The following is a 19,596-nucleotide window of genomic DNA, read 5'->3' as shown; positions in this document are numbered from 1 at the left end:
TTTAATTGAAATCTCGAGTTATTCTTGAGGGATTAACTCCATACTAAGCTTAGTTGTAGTGCTTGAGTCTAGTTTAGACTTTGACTCGGGAAGAACTGTGGAGTTAATACAAGATGATGTTGTGGCATGTTGGGGGTCATTACATGAGATCATGACCTCAACTAGTGCCTCTATTGTATTTTCATTATTAAATGAGACTGCCTTTATCGATTTGTTGGATGGGACTACCCCAATTGTGTCTTCATGATATTGGGATGCCTAAATTAATGGAGTCGTGCCCTTACCCATATTTATATTTAGGGATTCTTCTTCTTGTCCTACTTAAGTGGGGTCATCCTCCTAGGGAAATGATTCAACCTTGATTAACTGGATCTAGTTGCTCCTGCCCTTAGTTGGATGGTCTACTCCTACAGTTGGGATCACTCCTTTTGACAATATTAGACGCAAAAAAGGCACAAGGCCCATGACTATTACTAGAAGGCGTAACCCCTCGAGGCGAGCCTAGACTCAAATGCTGATTTCATGAACCAGACCCCTGGATAGGTGCTCTATTCTTAGTAGGTAGTTCCTATATTGGTTCTCTAACTAATAGTTGGCTACCATGGTTAACTTAGTTTGAGCCAACTAGCTGAAGTTGACCAAGTGTTTGACCTTCTGATCTAACTAGCCTATACTGGCTAGGAGGCGGAATCCTATATTCCTAGTTCATTAGATATTATAGGAATGTATGCAACTTAGGTTTTGCATAGAATTGACTTAGGTCAGAACCTTGACTCTTATTGGTGTTAAGGTGGATGGGGGAGCTACCCCTAGTTATGAGTCTAGGTCCACTTGACCCTTAATTCGATGATTATTAAGGCCATAATGATGGAGTTGTAACCAACCACCATGGTTTACTTGGCTCAAGTCTGCTGACCCAAGAGTTTAAGGAATTTGAAAATCTGGCCTACTTGAACAATGCCAACTAAACTTAAGTCTGATCCTCATGTCTTGAAGGATTGCTCTACTCTAATTCCCTTAATTTTCAAGGTGCTACGGGTCCCTATGACTTAGTGGTCCGCAATTCCTAATCCATAGCCTTGAGGGCCATTAACTTGGAGACCTAGACTTCTAGTTGTGGTTCTATGGGTTAGAGAAGCACCTTGGTGGTGCCTCTTAAACTAATCTAGTGTCTTAGACCTCGGATGGGAGGTAGTACGATCATACCCAACTTTGGCTCAATCGTGACCCATGACACCTAATACTGACAGACTAGACCAAATACTAGCAAATCAAGTGATTATTAGACTTAGCAAAGCACTACTCAAAAATATGTGAGAAGATTTTCCCTAGCCTTCTTTAAGTAGGTTCAGGTTAGGAAGGGTTCCTAGCTAGTACAATTTGAACATGGTTATATCTAAATAGGTACCCACATATGTCCTGGCCACCTATTCAAGGAACCAAACAAGTCTTACTATGTGTGGGGTGCGTTGGTGTAGAGAATTACGGAGGGTTGTTCACAGTTAAAGTTGTGTGTTCCCCAATCGTCTCTGGCTTCCAACCATTAGGTACCTCTCTCAATGTTAATGCTGACTCTGGGAGGGTTTCGAAATATTTGACATTTCATTTTTGAGAAAAGGATTGTATACAATGAGACCAATTACCTTTTATACAAGGTGGTCACAATTCCTGACAACCATTTGATGTGAAATTTGATAGCTTGGATGTGTCACAAAGTTCGAGAAAATTTCTTTTGAAGTTTGAGCTTGGTCAAAGGAATAATTGACGCCACCCAACTTTACATTCAATGGTCAAGATTATTGTGTCTACTTTGTATAAAAAGTAAATGGTCTCATTCTATACTTTGCCTTTGAGAAATAATTGTGTGCAAAGTTGTAGAAAGCAACATACGGGTGCATGTGGGTGAAAAGTGTGACACAACATGTAACAAGAGGAAATAAAACAAGAAAACTCTAACTCTAAATAAATTTCACTTTAAATAAATATGAAAATATAAAATGCAGGAAGAAATCTACCCCCAAAAACTGCCATAGGGAGTTGAACTAGGCTCAATTGGGGGTGAACCGGGCCTGTTTCAGACTTGTGACACACTTTTTGTCGCAGGCCAAGCTCTCTCCTATGATGTAGAGTGTGTCATTGGATGGCAAGCCCAAGAACTTTCTAACAACTCATTATGTGTCGTCACATAGTTTTTGTTCTACAATATTGCTCTCGTCGTTTCATTTCTACCCTTTTTGGATTCAGATTTATGTTGTACATTGAGACTAGGTTTCTTGGTTTTTCAAAAATAGGTCATAGAATGGAGTTCAAGGATCAGGTTTTGCTTACGTGTGCTTGACCTCAACCTTGACGTGCCCCATAGTGGGTATCAAACTAATTACGACACAAATCTAATGAGATATCAGAAGAAACCTCACCCAAACTTATGCTTTAAACTGAACAATTAAAATTTAATAAAGAATTGGGGGATCTATCAAATTATGGTTCAAAGATATATCCTATTCTCAAAAGACCAGCCCTCTCTGGCAGCAAAGCCGATGTAAAATCACACAAAATCCATTAAGAAACAAAGAAAACAACATAACAATAAAAGAAAGGAAAATAAACTAAAATTGAAGGAAAATAAATTGATCCCTCTTAGTGTAGATATAATTATCAATTCAGTTCATTGCACACTGAAGGCTTGAATTATAGTTCAGACCCATTTATACTTGTGCAGAGCCTAGAACCTATAGCCATCCCACACTGGGGTGGTTTTCAAAGGTAAATATAATGGAAGACCTGCATCGATTTGACACCTCTTAGCATAAATATAACTATCACCCCAGTTAATCGCTTGCTGAAGGCTTAAACTATAGTCTATATCCCCCTTATGTTGTGTAGAGCGTAGACCCTATAGTCATCCCACACTGTGGTAGTTTTCAAAGGTAAATATAATGGAGGACCTACATTGGCTTGACTCCTTATAGTGTAAATATAATTATTGATCCAGCTAGTCGCTCGTTGAAGACTTGAACTATAGTCTATAACCCCCATATGCTTGCATAGAGCTTAGAACATATAGTCATCCCGCACTAGGGTAGATTTCAAAGATAAATATAATGGACGGCCTATATTAGCTTGACCCCTCTTAGTGTAGATATAAGTATCAGTCCAACTAGTCTCTTGCTGAAGGCTTGAGTATAGTCCATACCCCCTTAAACTTGCATAACCTATAGTCATCCTACACTGTGGTAGTTTTCAAAGATAAGAATAATGGATGACCTACACTGGCTTATTCTCAGCCCAATTAGTCGCTTACTGAAGGCTTGAACTATGGTCTATACCCTCCCTTATCTTTACGTAGAGCTTAGAACCCATAGCCATCCCATACTAGGGTAGTTTTTGTGTATGACACAGGGAGTTGGGATAAACATGATGGGACTCACAAAATTCGCACCAGAGGAGGTTGTTGTTGAACAACGCTCAGTAACGTGAGGTTTCAAAACAGCCTTGTAATTGTTATATGCTCAACTTAGGGTGTTAGTGATTGGGAATGAGTGAGAGGAAGCACACTTCTTCCTAGGTAATTGTTGACCAGTATCAGTTAGTAGTAATCGAGCTTTCAGGTAACTTGACGGAAACAAGTCCTTTTGTTTTGGGCCCTGCACCTTCTCTCGTGAAGGATGGGTCAAAGACTTTCCAATCTTTCCCTTCTTCCCCACGACGATATCGATAGCAATTGATGGACCAGAGACGTTCCAATCTTCCCCTTCTTCCCCAGGACGATATCCAATAGCAATTAAGTCGTGGTTCACTGATCATCATACTCAAGGCCTTCGCACCAGGATTACAATTAGCATGTCCATGATGTGTGCACTTTCATATGTGGGGAGCTTTCCAACAAAGAAAGAAGATACAATGGGATGGAAACAAGCAAAAACATAATTCATGTTGGAGACTGCTAACTAGCTGGTTTGATGGGAACACATATGGTTCTCACCATAAAAGAGGAAATGGGAGGATGAGGCATCCCTTTCTTCAAAGACGAAGTCAAAGCCATTTTCCCTCGACTTAATCAAGAGGTAACTATTGCTTGTGTACACATTCACCACCAGTCACCTGCCTTATGTGGGTGTGGTCGTTTGTATGTATATGTTGGAGAGCTCCTTTTTCGTGGTCTATTGATGTGCTTGGTAGTTGCACTGTAGTGGCATAATGGGCAGTGTGATAGTTAGGCTCCATACCTCACCGAGATAGTGTGTTTCCATGTGTTGAGTATTTTAAGATACATGTCAACATATACAACCCCTCTTGAGGCCACAATCTTCTTGCTAAGTTTTGGGGTCTTCTTGCAAAGTTTTGGGATGGGTGGGTGGGGGGGAGGACTTCATCCTTATCCTGTCATTTTTTTAGTAGGGTAATGCTTACATGTAAAAATTGGGCAGAGGGGGGGGGGACTTCATCCTTATCCTGTCATTTTTTCAATAGGGTAATGCTTACATGTAAAAATTGGGGGGGAGGAAGGGAGCGGGAGGGAGGAGGATATTTTAGTGTTGTATACCTCCAATACAAACGATTTAGCTATGGGAAGAGTCCAACTTATACTTCTAGCAAAGTATTAGTAATATATATATATTACCTCAGCTTTATATGCCAAAATGATCGACATACTTATTAGATTTCTGATATTTCTTTATCCAAAACATATAATGTTAGTTCTAGTACTTTAAAACTTGACTAACAAGGGAAAATTTGTTATGGACCATAGTGCACTATGAGAAAGTGCTAAAGACATATACATTAGAATATATCTTTCAATGTATATCTTTTATGCACCAAAGCACACTGAAGTAGAGTCTATGAAGTGAGGTCAACCAGAGTGCACTTAGAGTATATGTAAGGAGAAGGTTCACCATTAATAAAGAATACTGGGGTGCAAATTATATTTGGGACCCTTGGACCACACGACTGTCCTAGTATTGAGTGATATATTGTAGGCTCAATACTTAGTATCTTGCTCGAGGGCCTAGTTTGTCTTAAGTTTGTGTTGAAGTTGTTGAAGTGGGGCTAGTTTTTCCAAAAATAGAGTAAGGTGTGGTTTAGGTAATGTCAAAAAACGTCCTAAACACCTACCTTTAGCAATTGCCGCAATTTATTATTTTGGTTATGTTTTCCCTCCATGTCAATCATCAGGTATCCATGGCTGCCTTTGTTGGTTGAGGTTTGAATTTTCACAATGGATATTTCTGCTGACAAAGACATGTTTAAATGACACTCATTTGTAGGGAGGACACTCAATATTTATAGCTGACATTCTCATGTCATTGAAGTTAATGGGTAAAGTTGCTTCAAAGTGTGATGATGATCTCGACTTGCTCCTAATAGACAATTGAATAGCTTGTCATTCCTCCATTGGAGTCCTTCGGTTGAGATTGAGATTTTGCCATCTTATGATGAACTAGATGACAAACTCATTTGGTCTTTGTTTAGTATCCATCAATTCATGCAAGAGGGTATCCCTCTAGACATTATAAAACCATGCACGGAAGGTGTAGACACCCGATCTCAACTGGAAAGGTTATGGATAGGTTGAAATGTCTCAGGCAAACCACCCAAGTATTTTAAACCATTTACCCCACCAGGACCCCTTCTTCGTAAACCTAGTCTCCACCAAACCCTTATTGCTCCAGTGGGACCAAATGTGTCAAGAGGCAAAACAAGGCAAGACCCAAAAATGACTTGATCATGAAGCATTCAGCAGGAAAGGCTCTGATGTTACCTCAACGGTCACCAAAGCCCTATCAAAAGTCCAACGATGATATACCAAAAGCATCTTAGCTACCCGGGAGACCAAATTATTGGTACCATTCCCATTAGTGCCAGCGCGAGGCCAAATGGCGCCAAGCCTCAGGCCTCCCTTTTCGAGCTGCAACATGATCGAGAAGCTTGGCGGTAATGTTAATGCCACCGACCCCATTTCCACCTGCGCTAGGTCTAGAGGCCTTCACCAGACGGGACACAGCGTGGCCGATGTGACTGAAGCGAGAGGCTGACATGTTAGTCCTTACCCGTCGACATGACAAGCCCGTACTGAAATGTCAGACGTTAGTACACAATGAGGTTGTCAAACTCTCATTGGATGACGATTAGATGAATGTACAACTAAAATGGTGAGAAAAATGAAATCTGACGGTAATCCAAATGCCACTGGTGCAAGTTGGAATAGCTTTAAGCTGTGATTGGTCCATCTGACTCAAATCGGAGCCACCAGAACGCGACACGTTTCTTGAACAGTGTTTGAAGGCAGTCAAAATACCGCCGTAATGGCACCAGATTCTTACAATTTGTACAAAACTCACATTAATGAATAATTTGTCATTATTACAACATTAATGGCATGACGCCATTTCAACCAGCACTGGTGCCATTCCAACTAGTGCTAGTGTCAATCCAAGTGTCATTAAAGTTCTCATTCTGACTGTCATGGGTTCATTTCGCCTATAAATAGCCATTTTTACCTTAGGCAAAAGGTTCAACCTTCCTAAATCTTGAGTCGAAACTCTGCTCAAGTTCTCTTAATCTTGTGCCTAGGCTATGCCCAAAATCTCTTAATCTTAAGCTTAAGCTTATACTTGAGGTCCAGAGAAGAGCCCCAAGGTGAGCCTACTTGAGCAATCCCCTCATCCTACCATACCATTCAATCCAAAACTACAACTACGAACTCCTGCACACTACACTGTAAACCGAAGGCGGTCCAGATAATAAGACCTTCTGGGTCCTCTTCTTTCTATTTCTACTTGCCCCGATAAAAACCAAAAAAGTTTGTAATTGATTGTGCAACTTTACAATTTGAATTGATGCCGACTCTGAGCGCATGGCCTGGGGGCCAGGCCTAAATGTTGTTTTCTTCCTCTTTTCATTGATCTTCTTAGCATTTATTTTTTTAGAAGTTATGGATTTCTTCTTCCTTTTCTTCGTTTTATGACTTTTATTTCTTGTTTTTTTGATTCTTGCATTTATTCTTCTTTTCACTACTTTATACATGTTCCCTTTATTTTCCCCTATTTATGATCCTATCCATTTTTCCTTGTTTTCTCCTTTAATGTGGTATTTAATATGCATGATTAATTATATTCAAACCCATTTTTCCCTTCTTCTTATCATTGCATGATCATCTCCCCTTTGATTAGTTTGTATTGTTTTATGACATTTATTACTCTTCTTTATTTCTTTGTCTAGTAGTATAGATATTCTCTTTTCAACACCCCCATCATTTTTCATTCTCTTCATTAAATAGCCTCCCTTCTTTCCTTAGCAATATTTATCCCTCGTTGAATTTGTTATGTTTATTTTTTTTCTTTCAAGAGGAAGATCTCCCTCTTCTCCCCTTTTCTTTAGTATGTATTTATTTTCTTTATCTTTCATGAGCATCCATTTCATTTAGTTTGCTATATTGATGTTTCCTCATAACTTTTTTTTTTTGATAGGTTAAGCCCTCTCTCTCTTCTCATCCCAATCTTTCATCTCATTATTGTGTGGTTGTTTTCTCTCTTTTATTATATCTATTTCTTTTAATTTGTGGTATCTTTCTCTTCTTCCTCTTACTCATTCAATAATGTAGATATCTCCCACCTCTTGTCTTTTCAATGTAGCGATTATTTATCTCTCCTTTATTGATCTTTCTCTATTTTAGTTAGGGAGACATACCTCAATCTCTTCCCTTTTCCTTTATTATGTTGTTTAAATCTCATTTCGTTCATCCTTCTTGTATTCTACTTTCTTTCAAACTTACTGTATTTTTTTCCTTTATATTTTATTCAATAACTTAGTCTCTCTTATCCTCTTCATGTTGCATTCATTTTTCTTGTCCTTTATTATCTTCTACTGGTGACTTGCATCCACTTATCATTCTCTCCCCTTTTTAATGAGTTATTTCCTATTTCTCTCTATCTCATTTGCCATAACAATTTTTCCTATGCTCTTTCCTTTTATTTATTTCTTATATTTAGTTTTGTTAATCTTATTGCATGTTAATTAGTAGTATTAGCTTTCTTCTCTCTCCCTCTCTCCCATTTTATTTCTTCTCATGTTATATTCTTATCTTTATTCCCATTTTATACTCATATCTCTTTGTCTCATTGATGAGGATCTCATCATTTTCTTTCTTCGTAACCATGCTTGTATTTCCATATTATTATTTCTCTCTGTCATTATATGTCATGTATGCTTAGATTAGATTCACTCTCTTATCTCCATGCTCTTTAATTTATTATTCTTCTTCTTGTAGTTAGATTCTTTACTCCTGTTTATTTGCATCTTCATAGTTTAGTTGTTTAACTATGGTTCTTTTTCTTTGTTCTCTTTCTAAATCTATTTTCTTAAAGCCTCATTTCAAAAGCTTTCTTCATTGAGTTCCAAGGTTAAGATAGTAAGGAGGCTGGCTTTGTCGGTGATTTAAGAGGGATAAGGACTTAAGACCCGATTTTCCCTCGAAACGTAATTTGATGGGACCCATACTTTAGCAACTCATTGATTTGTTTGCACCTAAAACCAAGGAGGGGGCAGAGTCCCCTGTTCGTAATTTCGAGTATAAATATAAGGCTTCCTCAAGCTGTCTCTAAGACGTTATCAACCCCAATAGGAGGCTTGAATACCAAGTAAAAGACATTCTTATCAGGGTTTTCACAAATTATTAAACTAACAGATGTTCATGCCTTGTATTCATACAAGCTGACAAATAGTGAGCAATATGTTTTTTGGGTGACTTAGTCCTACCAGATTGAGAAATCTACTTCCTCTTTTTTTAGGTAGGAATGGAGTTTCCTCCATATATGCCAGATGGGGTTTTTGCTATACTTCTGCCATTTGCATTCCATGTAGTTGCAAGCTCTTGAGACCATCCATCACCATAGTCTGGATAGCCACAGGGCTGATTTGTAAGTTATTGGTGGTCAATAATTGCATGGTTGTGGGCACCATCCCTTGCTAGAGTGCCGTTAGTGGTGAGACCAGTACTGGGGTTGCAAACATCCCTTGAAGAGATGTCATAGAGGGTAGAGCATTATTTGTGGCCATGTGCTTCATGTATGTCTGATAAAGGAGAACGTGAAGAAACATAAAAAATAAGCAAGAAGCACCTTGACACAAGCAATTTTGAAGAAATCGTAAGGTTTTCTCTTATTTGGAGCTCAAGCATTAACTTTTTTTTATAAGACAATCATTATTTTCTTAAAGAATAATATATGAATGACTTTCCAATCTTTCCATGCCCTTATTTATATTGAAAAATCATTATTTTGGACAATATTTATCCTTACAATTTAACTTTTGACCAAAAAGTCATAACTTAAATATAAATTTCATAATGACAATTTTACCTCTGTGAATAGGAAAACTTGTGAATAGTACTCATGAAATAAATAAAAAAACTATATAAAACCTAAATTTTCTAAAAACTAAAAAAACCCCAAAATTAAACCCTAGAACTAAAATAAAAGTCTATATCATTGAAATTGAATAGAAATTAAAACTAAGCATAATTTTTCCATCCATCAATGTCCCTTCATGAGAGGTAGGCATTTGGGGTTGTCTCATGGCAGCGATTTCCACCTCATTTTTTTAACCAGTAATGCCCTTAACTCTCGGAGCCTAGACCTCTTGCTATAGGGAGAGTTCCCTTCCAACCATCATTACATTAGCAGTGGGTTGCATCCGTAGCTCCTCCACAATCTTCTTCTCCATTTGAGGTAGTTTTTTCTCTTTTGAAGGCGGTATGTGCTCCAACGAGATCACATTGGCATCTTGCATGGCCCGGTGATGCACCTTAATCCTAAGTGGCTCAGAGCTTTTTGCCGCCCTTACTACCCAAACCCATACCTTAGTTGTGCCACAAATGGTAGCACCACCACTAGCCCAAACCCATTCTAGAAAAAAAAAAATGGAATGTTCGTGGGGATTTGGGCCCTTACCCTTTTGGTAACAGTAAAATCAAAGACCTCCCCATAGGGCTCATCAATACTACCGCGAATGTACCAGGTCTTCTCGATCATTCTCCACGAGTAGTTGTGTTAGTCATATGGCAAGTCACAACCTGCATAGGCGTTTCTCGCTTTCTTAACCTCATCAATGGGTAAGAGGGATTTTCTTTTAAAATGTCAAAATTCATTCGTTTCGCATTATGATGCTTCAACCTTTTAAACCAAACACCTTCGAATAGGTCCACCAAGTGAGGTAAAATTCCACCTGCCTACGCCACATTTTAGGTTGCACCATGCTTTATAGGGCCACAGCCTTATCCAAGGGACGAACCCTCGTTATCAAATAATCACTTTATTCTAGGCATTTCCCTTATGTATAACTCTTTTAGGTACGTGCTTTTGCCTTTTAAGAGACTCAATAATCATGAGAGGTGTGTTCACCACTGCTCTAAGAAGTGATATACTCTTCTTTCTAGTTTTCATTGTAGTTTTTGTTAAACTATGGTCTGGTAACACAATGGCCTTCTTGCCAGAAAACGGTGGTGTTGGGTACCTTTCCCTGGAAACCTGGTCGTCGAATCACCTTTTAAGCATGATTTTTGATGGAATTGGTGGTATAGAGCGGTGAGCTTTTGCCACGATTCTGACTAGGCTCGAGATCGAAGCTTGATATTTGGTTGTGAATCTTAGGGTAGTAGGCTAGATCATTCCTCTAGCTAGTACCGTTGGGGAGGACTTTGTGCTTGTTGTAATGGAATTTCTGCCATTTAGCTTTGTCCCATCATTCATAGGCTATGGCATAGGTTGCATTGCTGGCTTGTTGTCTGACATTGTCACTTTACTTAGCTCTCAACTTGTCATGGTGCATGTAACAACCGCTCACCCCATCGTGAAGAATCCCACAATCACCATCTTGTAATTTTTCAAGATATAGCCTAATTGGCTTGAAACCCTTAGTGGGTTAGTTGAGTGCCAATGAGAGAAGAGAAAGAAACTTTACCCAAAAGTCGCCATAAATTTGATTTACTCAGAAATTTGATATGCTCTAAGTATGCTTAAGGAAAAATTTATGAGAAAAAGTCTTAAACTGGAATTTACCACAACACCATCACTGAGAAATTAAACTCGCCATTGATCATTAAAGATCGTAGTCTTTTTCACTAAAATATAGATTCAGGGAGTAGTTCCATTGGACCTTAGTCACCTTGTTTTATTTACACCCAGATTTGGTTAGGTAAATCCAAATACCTTTGATCAGTTGGTCAAGTACATAAGGTAGACAAAATATCGAAGTATATCACTTAAACTAAACTCACCTAGCAATTACGAATGTAGAATGAATCTTCGTGGTGGACCTGTAGTGAAGATGGGCTTTGTGCTACTTCTGCTTCACCAATTGTTCTCTCTCTCTTATTAACTCAATTCGCACAAAGAAGGTACCCCTCTTATAGCTTAGAGTGCTTTTATGGATTGGTTGAATTGGATACACTGCTTAATCATTTGTTGTTCTTGAGTCTATCATCCTTCAAATCAATGTTTGATGATGCCTTGAGAAAGATTTCGCCAATTACAAGAAATCACATTCTAATTTGAACTTTTTAAAATTGAAATTCAAATGTTAACAATTTCATAGAGGTTTCTCAATTTTGTGATCAGTTGCTTCATGGATGGATCACTTTCAAAAGATTGTGATTTAAAATCTTGTATAGGATAATGGATCACAATTTGCGGATCATTGCAATCAAATTTCAGATCACGTTGAATTGAATTGGAGTGAACTTCGATGGTATTGAACTTACGCTAGTCCTTACTAACTCATAGTCCAAATAACTACACATTGGCCGCCAACCGAAAAGCACCCATCCCTTCTTGCGAGTTAATCTCCACTCAAAACAATATAAGTTTATCTTTCATCCAATTGTTTAAATTCTTTGAACAAGAGCCTCCAGAAGTAGAAAAAGAGTATGGGCTTCGTTAGTTAGCGCTTGACGATTTGCAACGCCACATCCTAGGCTCAATTCCTACAAAGGGTAGTCGTCCTCTCCCCATTCACCTCAAAAAAAAAAAAAATTCCAACAGCTTCCCGTTGCATCACGCCTCAAACTGTTTTGAGATTGTTTTGATAGAAATGATTGTTGGTGTTGGTTCCTGTGTATCAGCCCTATCAACAACCTTATAATTTCTTTATAATTTCTTTTTTATTACACTTTTGTTCAAGTGTCACAAAACACATCGAAACAGTAACATGTTGTGTTTGTCCTTTCTACAAATACAACATAAATAAATCCCTTCTATTTAATCGCACAATAAAAAAAAAATTGTTTTTCTTGCAATTGCATTTAATGCTAGTCAATTATACACCTACAAGGTTTACATATGGACAAAGTTTATATAGGGGCGTGGCTCTAAACAATCCAATTAGGGCGCACCTCAAAAATTTCACAAAAAGAGGTTGTTTTGATGCCCAAATATTATCAATATGATCATCGAAACTTCAAGATGCATGGACATGAGAAAAACATGGATTTCAAGTTTTGCAAATAATGCATCTTGTAATGCATTTTTGGACCGTCAATTTTCAAGATTTTCAAGTATCATAGATCTTCTCTATATACATTATTTTTTAAGCTTTAAATTTTATAATTAGATATGAAAATATATTTTAAGGCTATCACAAAGATTATTAGTATTGAAACCACATTTCTTGACACTATTTGAAGGTGCATTTTACTTTCATTATTTAGAGCCTTAGCTCTACAAAAACCGCACCCTTCACATAAACTTGCCATAATGCATTTAGGACACTTGTAATATACTGACATACCCAAACTTATCCATCATAACTAATACATTACACTGACATGACTTCAGGTAATAGGCCATTGTGCCGGAGAAAAGCATTTGGGGAAGGGTCCCTCCCACGAAATTCAACAAAAACTTGAAACATTTGCAGAAATACAAATCAATTAAAACGAACGGGGAAGGCCCTAAGTTCATAAGAACTACAATGAACAAAACTAGCACAAATATCGCTTGAGAAAGATAATGAGAAAATCACTAGAAGCAAGAAAATGCTAATGTTCACATATTCAGGACCGGGAAAGGATGTTCATTGTTTGTAGTACCATGATTATGAAAGAATACAACAACATTCATAAACTAATAAATCAACTCCCGTAGAAATTAATTTCAAGGACCTTATAAATGAGTATCTCAACTTACACACTTAATAAGCTTAATTAGAAGCAACATTAAACTAACATATCATATAAGTCAATACTACTTTCTTTATACAATTCATGTGTAAACATTATTAATTTTTTGGGGAATAACTGATTGTGTAGATACTATTTAAAATATCCAATATCATTATCATCATCATCTGAGTCTTATCCTAACTATTTGGATGGCAGGCACATGAATCATGTTATGTCATTATGTTTTATCAAGGGTCATTCCCCTAGTTAAACCATAAGTTATCTCATCTTTTCTCACTACTTTCATCCATGTCCTTTAGGGCCTTTCTCTTGCCTTTTTAGAGTCTTCCACTGGAACCACATTACCCCTCTGAATTGGTGTTGTTTTAGGTTGACGTTGCATATGACCAGACCACCTAAGTTTACTTTCCCACATTTGATCTTATATTGGAGAGACCTCTAAGTTTCCTCAAATATATTCATCGAATTGCATCCATCCTTGTCTTGCCACTCATCTATCTCAACATCTTTATCTCAACTATAATTTCTCTTTAGATCATCATCATCATTTGAACCTTATCCCAACTATTTGGGGTCGGCTACATGAATCATGTTCTGCCATTCCGCTCTATCAAGGGCCATATTCTCTGTCAAATTATAAGTCACCATATCTCTTCTCATTGCTTCCATCCATATCCTTTGGAGCCTTCCCCTTACCCTTTTAAAGCCTTTCACTTAAACCGAATAATGCCTCCTAACTGGTGTTCTTCTAAGTCAATGATGCACATGGCTAGACCGTCTCTATCTTATCAATTAAAGCAATGTCATCTACAACCAAAATACATTAAGACAACTCGTCCTATAAAAGATACCTAGTTAACTTGTCCATAATCAAAGTAAAGAGATATGTGTTCAATACTGACCCCTTGGTGTAGGCCTATTGTCATTGAAAATTCACTTGTCCATCCAGTAATTATCCTCACACTAGTTAGCTCTCCTTTGAAAACTTACTTGTCCATCTAGAGACTCCTTTCTTTCCCAACATCTACCAAATTAACTCTCTAGGTACCTTATCGTATGCTTTTCTAAATCGATAAAGACCATGTGAAGGTCGTTTATCTTCTCCCTAAACTTCTCAATCAATTGCCTAAGTGGGAAAATAACTTAAATGGTTGAACTTTCTAGCATAAAATAGAATGGATTTTTGATAAACTTGTTTCATGTCATAATCTTTGCTTAATCACTCTTTCCTGCAACTTTATAATGTGGCTCATAACTTTGATCCTTTGATAGTTCATATAACTCTGTATATCTCCTTTATTTTTGGAAATAGGTACCACAATACATTTTCTCCATTCATTTGGCATTTTCTTTGTCCTGAAGATATTGTTGAACATGTCAGTCTCTCCTATGCACTTCCAAACCTCTGTTGATATACAAGATAATCCTAAAGCCTTTCTTATTTTCATCTTCACAAAGCTTCTCACTTTAGGTATCCTAATCCTATGAATGCATCTATGACCTCCAACCTCATTTATGTCAAGGTTCTTCCCAATGTTGTGCTCTAAGAGTGGTTGTCATTTAACAATTTTGAAATAAATTCTCCACCATCTATTGACCTCGTCATCCTTCATCAAGACCCTTTTACCCTCAATCTGAATACATTTAATACGATCTAGATCCCTACATATCCTCTTTATCATTTTTGCCAGTTTGAAGATATCTTTTCACCTCTTACCCTAATTTATTAAATAGATCATCATATGCCTCAAGCTAAGCCTTTCTATTTTCTTAGTGTTATTCTTGCATTTTTTATATTATTATAAGTCTTGATCACTTCTATTTCATTACCAAGCTTTTTAACATGATCGTTTTTCGCTAATAGCTATTTGAATTTCATGACTTCACCACCAAGTTTATTTCTCTTAAAACTTCTTTTTCCACTTTCTTAATAGAATAAGCCATCTCATTCCACCTGATATTAACTTCATACTTATAGGTTCTATTTTCTTTCTTTTATCAATTTATTATCAAATAAATCTATATCTAGGTGTTTCCGAGCAGCGAGGCTTGTACCCATTGACATTAGTTCATCCAGCCCTTTCTAGATAGACTTATCGGATACGAAGACCTTGATATTTTGATTGCTCCTCCTCAATCACTTTGCCAGGCCTGGTAAAGGTTCAGGTGGGAATGCTCACTAGGGAATTGATATTTCAGGCAGGCCTGCTCCTTAATCATTTAAGGAGTGGTTGAGTATTAAGTACTTGCAATCCTAGAGGAGATCCGATCTATAAGGGGAGAGGCTAGGGGTGGACATTCTACTATTCCACACCCACACCCACACCCTTCCTCCCCTCCCCTCCCCCTTCTTGGGGCACATATTGGGGCAAAATCGTCTCCCGCACATGGCAGCATTGGGGGCATCGGTGCCCCTTAGGTCTGATCCAATTCCTAGTTCTGAGGCCTCAAAGCATACCTTGGTAATCCAATGGCTTCTTATCCACAGTTTGAGTTTCCTCGATGATCATTCTCGGGCATGCCCAAGACAACGTGTTCATGGCTGATCGAACACACTTTAAATACTGCGCCTTTCGAATCATAACACCAATAGCATTGTCTGGGAGGCCCTTTTTCAGGTCAACAGTGACACAGATCCTTGCACAGTTTTTAACCCATTGCCTATCATGTGGTGGCTTGTGGAGTAGACAACGAGTAGAGTGTATAAGTACAGATCGAGGCCTTATAACAAGCGCCTAGGGACTACTCGTTTTACATATAGTTTTCCCAATTTGTTCCAATGCTTCCTCCTAAGAACGAGAGAAAGAAACCACCCTCCCCTCCTCAGGTAGAAATCTGGTACTCATTTCCCCAACTAAAGTTAGATAGTCTATAAGGCCCTCTGGATGTGCAAGCATCGTGCCTACGTCAGGGCAAACCTGGTGATGAAGAAACCTCTGCCACACATCTCAACTGCCTTTGCAGAGATGTCCAAAATTATCTACAAGCTTTGAAGCTTTAGGGTTGAGCTTTGTTGAAGATGTCATGTAATGTATCTCTATCTCTTCTATGATTCCCAAATCATCGACTACCACCACTTGGGAACCTGCCTAGCTTTTTTGAGAGTATTCTTCGCATTTCTTTCTTCCCTCTATTTTCTTTGTTTTAAATTTCCGCTACCTAATTCTAGGATACCTACTAATTTCACTCTTTCTCTTCCATCTCTGTACGCAAATGTCCACAACCATGAGCTTATGTTGTGTGGTCAAACTCTCCTGAGAATCACAATACGTCGTCAAACTCTCTTGAGAATCACAATTCCCAACATAGATCGAGAAAATTTAATTTTATTTTCTATTTCCACTCTCTTGGGAGCTTTTTTTTTTTTCCCCTTTCATTCTTATTTCCTTTACAGTTAGTGTCCATACAAAAGTGGGAGTGGATTAGACCCTTTTCAACATATTTGAGAACTCTTAACTCGGTGACCAACTTGGTCCCTATAGTTGTTGGAAACGTTTGTGATTCTGAATCCTTATGGAATCGGAATTGCGTGTATCAGAAGTTTCAGAATCTAGGAATCACTGTCCATACTATTCGGATTTGAGAAAAATAATTCTCACTATTTCAGAATCGTGATTCAAAAAATTAGGAATCATGTTTCCTATTTGCAAGAATCGATGCCCCTTCATGTTAGAATCTTGTTTCATACCTATATGGAATCACACATGACCCAACTTGTTTCGGTGGTTATTGGAATCGTGATTTCTAAAACTATGTGATTCTCAAAAATAATAAATCGTGATTCGTAAAATTCTAGAATCATTGTTCCCATAAAGTTGGAATCAACATTCTCACAATTTCGAAATCGTGATTCTCCTTGTAATGGAATCGAGATTCTCCCCTTACTAGAATTGTAAACCAATTCCCTCCGGTATATGAGGGAAGTATTCAAAAAATATAAATTTTTTCTCATTACCACAAGATCGAATTTTGATCTGTATATACTCAGTCCAAGACTCCAAGTACTAATGTCAACCTTTATGATATCCTTGTGAACAATCCCATACAATGGAATCGGTCTACCGATAACCCTTTTATGCCTACAAGGTCTGGAACTAGTCTACGACATACAAGGAGTGACAACAAGGGCAAGCTCCCCTGATTTCACTTCTAATTATAAAATAAGTACATGACATAGTAATTCTTCATTGTTAAATGTAGTTTTGAGTTATTTGACTTTTGAAAATTGAGTTATTCAATTTTTAGTCAATTTCTCTAATATTTAATAATTAATTTAACCTAAAACACCACACAGGACATTTCGCTCATATCCTTATTATCTTCTTATTTTACTTACAAAAAATCTTTTTTATCCTCTTATTCAAATTGAAGAAATGAGAGTGTCGATCATATATTAAACATTATTACATTAATAGTTTAGTACCTTTATCAAACATTATTAAATTTGAAGTAGCATATTTTTTTAGTATTATTTATTCTTGGTAAGAGTTCTTAAAAAGTAACATATGAAAGATGGAAATTCGTAAATAAGAAAATAAAAAATTTAACGTATTACTTATATTTTAAATTTTTTTTATTGCCTTGTGCAACAACTTCAAATTCTCTCATGCTATCATAAATGCGCTAACTGATAATTGAGCACACATCGAAGGGTTTCTACTCTCCATATGCTCACATATTACTCCTATTTTAAATTTTGCTTTTTATTGCCTCGTACAACAACTGCAAATTCTTTTACCCTTTCATACATGTCGCGCTTACTCATGATTGAGCACACGTCGAAGGGTTTCTGCTCTCCTTATGCTCACATTGCTTCCCGATAACATGGATTCGCAATTCCTTAATACTTTCAATCAACGTTTAGTATAAGTAGAATCGCATTGTTGCGCAGCAAGGAATCACGATGTCTACAATATAGAAACTTTATTCCAAATAACATGGATTCGCAATTCCAAAAAACTTGACATCAACGTTTCTCACAAGCATAATCGCATTCTTGTGTAGTTAAAAATCATTAAGTCCTCGATATGGAATCTTGATTCCCGCAATCCAAGAATCGAGATTCCTGAACTAGGTAGAATCGCATTCTGCAAAAAATGAAAATGTGATTCCTTTAGTTTAGAATCACCTTTCATCCGAAAAAACACCACATCAAGATTCTGAAACAGAATCATTACCCTCATAGGCTATTTGGATAACTATACTAGGCCCCACCCAAAACAAGTTAACTCAGCAAGTTGAACAATCAACTAGCAAAACGGAGGCGAGTTTTCCAAATAGTTAACAGCTAAAGTCATATGTTGTGGTTTGCACCCGACCTTCACAATGACAAAACAACATCACTCACATTTAAGAACTATGCATTGAAGTAAGGTAACAGTTTATATAAGTATGCAACCTTAAAATATAGAATCATAGATGCACCTCAAAAATCTATCAGAAATGTTGTTTTAATGTGAATAAATCCTCTAATCAATCATCTTAACATTGAGATGTATGAATATGAAAAAAAAAATAAGTTTTTGAGTCCTGGAAATAGTGATCTTGCAACAAATTATCTAGACCGTCCATTTTTAAGATTTTCATATATTTATAGATCTACTTGATTTTAACCATTTTTGAAATTTAAAATTTTCTAATTAGGTATGAAAATAGATTTTAAGATAATAACAATAATTTCTTTTAACAAATTACATGTTATGATAAAATTTTAAGGTGCACCTTAATTGGATTGTTTAAGATTGCATCCAGATACTCTTTAAATGCTTAAACTTGTGGATATTGAATTTTTATTTTATGAAAAGCGGCAATTGCCAAGTTACGTTTATCCAAGCTTTTTCTGAGAAGAGGTAACTATAATAAACAAACATGTAAAGTACATAAACAAAAGTTGTGGACATAATTAAAAGAAAAAAGGGTAAATATCTCCATCAATGTTTATTTTTGCCACCTATTTTTTAGGAGACTCAAAGATTTAGATTCTTTCTATTTTTGCCACCTATTTTTTAGGAGACTCAAGGATTTAGATTCTTTCTGAAAGCATAAAGTCTTTGTTTTATATTTTCCAACCTCTGGACCCCTTTACTATATATTCATGTCCTAAACAATTTAGAGAATGACTTCCTTTTATTCGAAAGCTAACGCCCCGTTAACCCCTTAACATATGTTGTTTCTCTCTCTAATACCCCAACTGCAGAGCCCACCCTCCCCATCATCTCTCTCTATCAAAACTCCATCTCTCTCTTTTGCCTCTTTCTCTCTATCTCTCAAATATAAAAAACGTAGAGGCCACCATCCCCATCCTCTCTCTCTCTCCTCTTTGTCTATCAAAACTTTATCTTTCTTTCTCTCTCCAATACCTAAATTGCATAGCACATTTGATTCCCAAATCTCAAATACGCAAATCGCATAGCACATTT

At 37.1% G+C, this 19,596-nt stretch overlaps 1 long non-coding RNA gene across 1 annotated transcript; it reads right to left on the bottom strand.

Annotated features, from left to right (window-relative positions):
* Positions 1–18,036: 18,036 nt before the first annotated feature.
* LOC148779219 (uncharacterized) lies at positions 18,037–18,474 on the bottom strand. Its single transcript, XR_016046709.1, has 2 exons — positions 18,355–18,474; positions 18,037–18,264 (listed from the first exon to the last, which is right to left on the bottom strand). It is a non-coding gene; the product is annotated as an uncharacterized LOC148779219 (long non-coding RNA).
* Between the last annotated feature and the right edge of the window lie 1,122 nt (positions 18,475–19,596).

The sequence above is a fragment of the Amborella trichopoda genome, chromosome 13 (assembly GCF_054954075.1).
Source record: "Amborella trichopoda isolate Santa Cruz 75 chromosome 13, AtrichopodaSantaCruz75HAP2 v2.0, whole genome shotgun sequence".
NCBI classification, from domain to species: domain Eukaryota; kingdom Viridiplantae; phylum Streptophyta; class Magnoliopsida; order Amborellales; family Amborellaceae; genus Amborella; species Amborella trichopoda.
The sequence above is the reverse complement of the archived record's forward strand: the minus strand, read 5'-3'. Positions and strand labels throughout refer to the sequence as shown.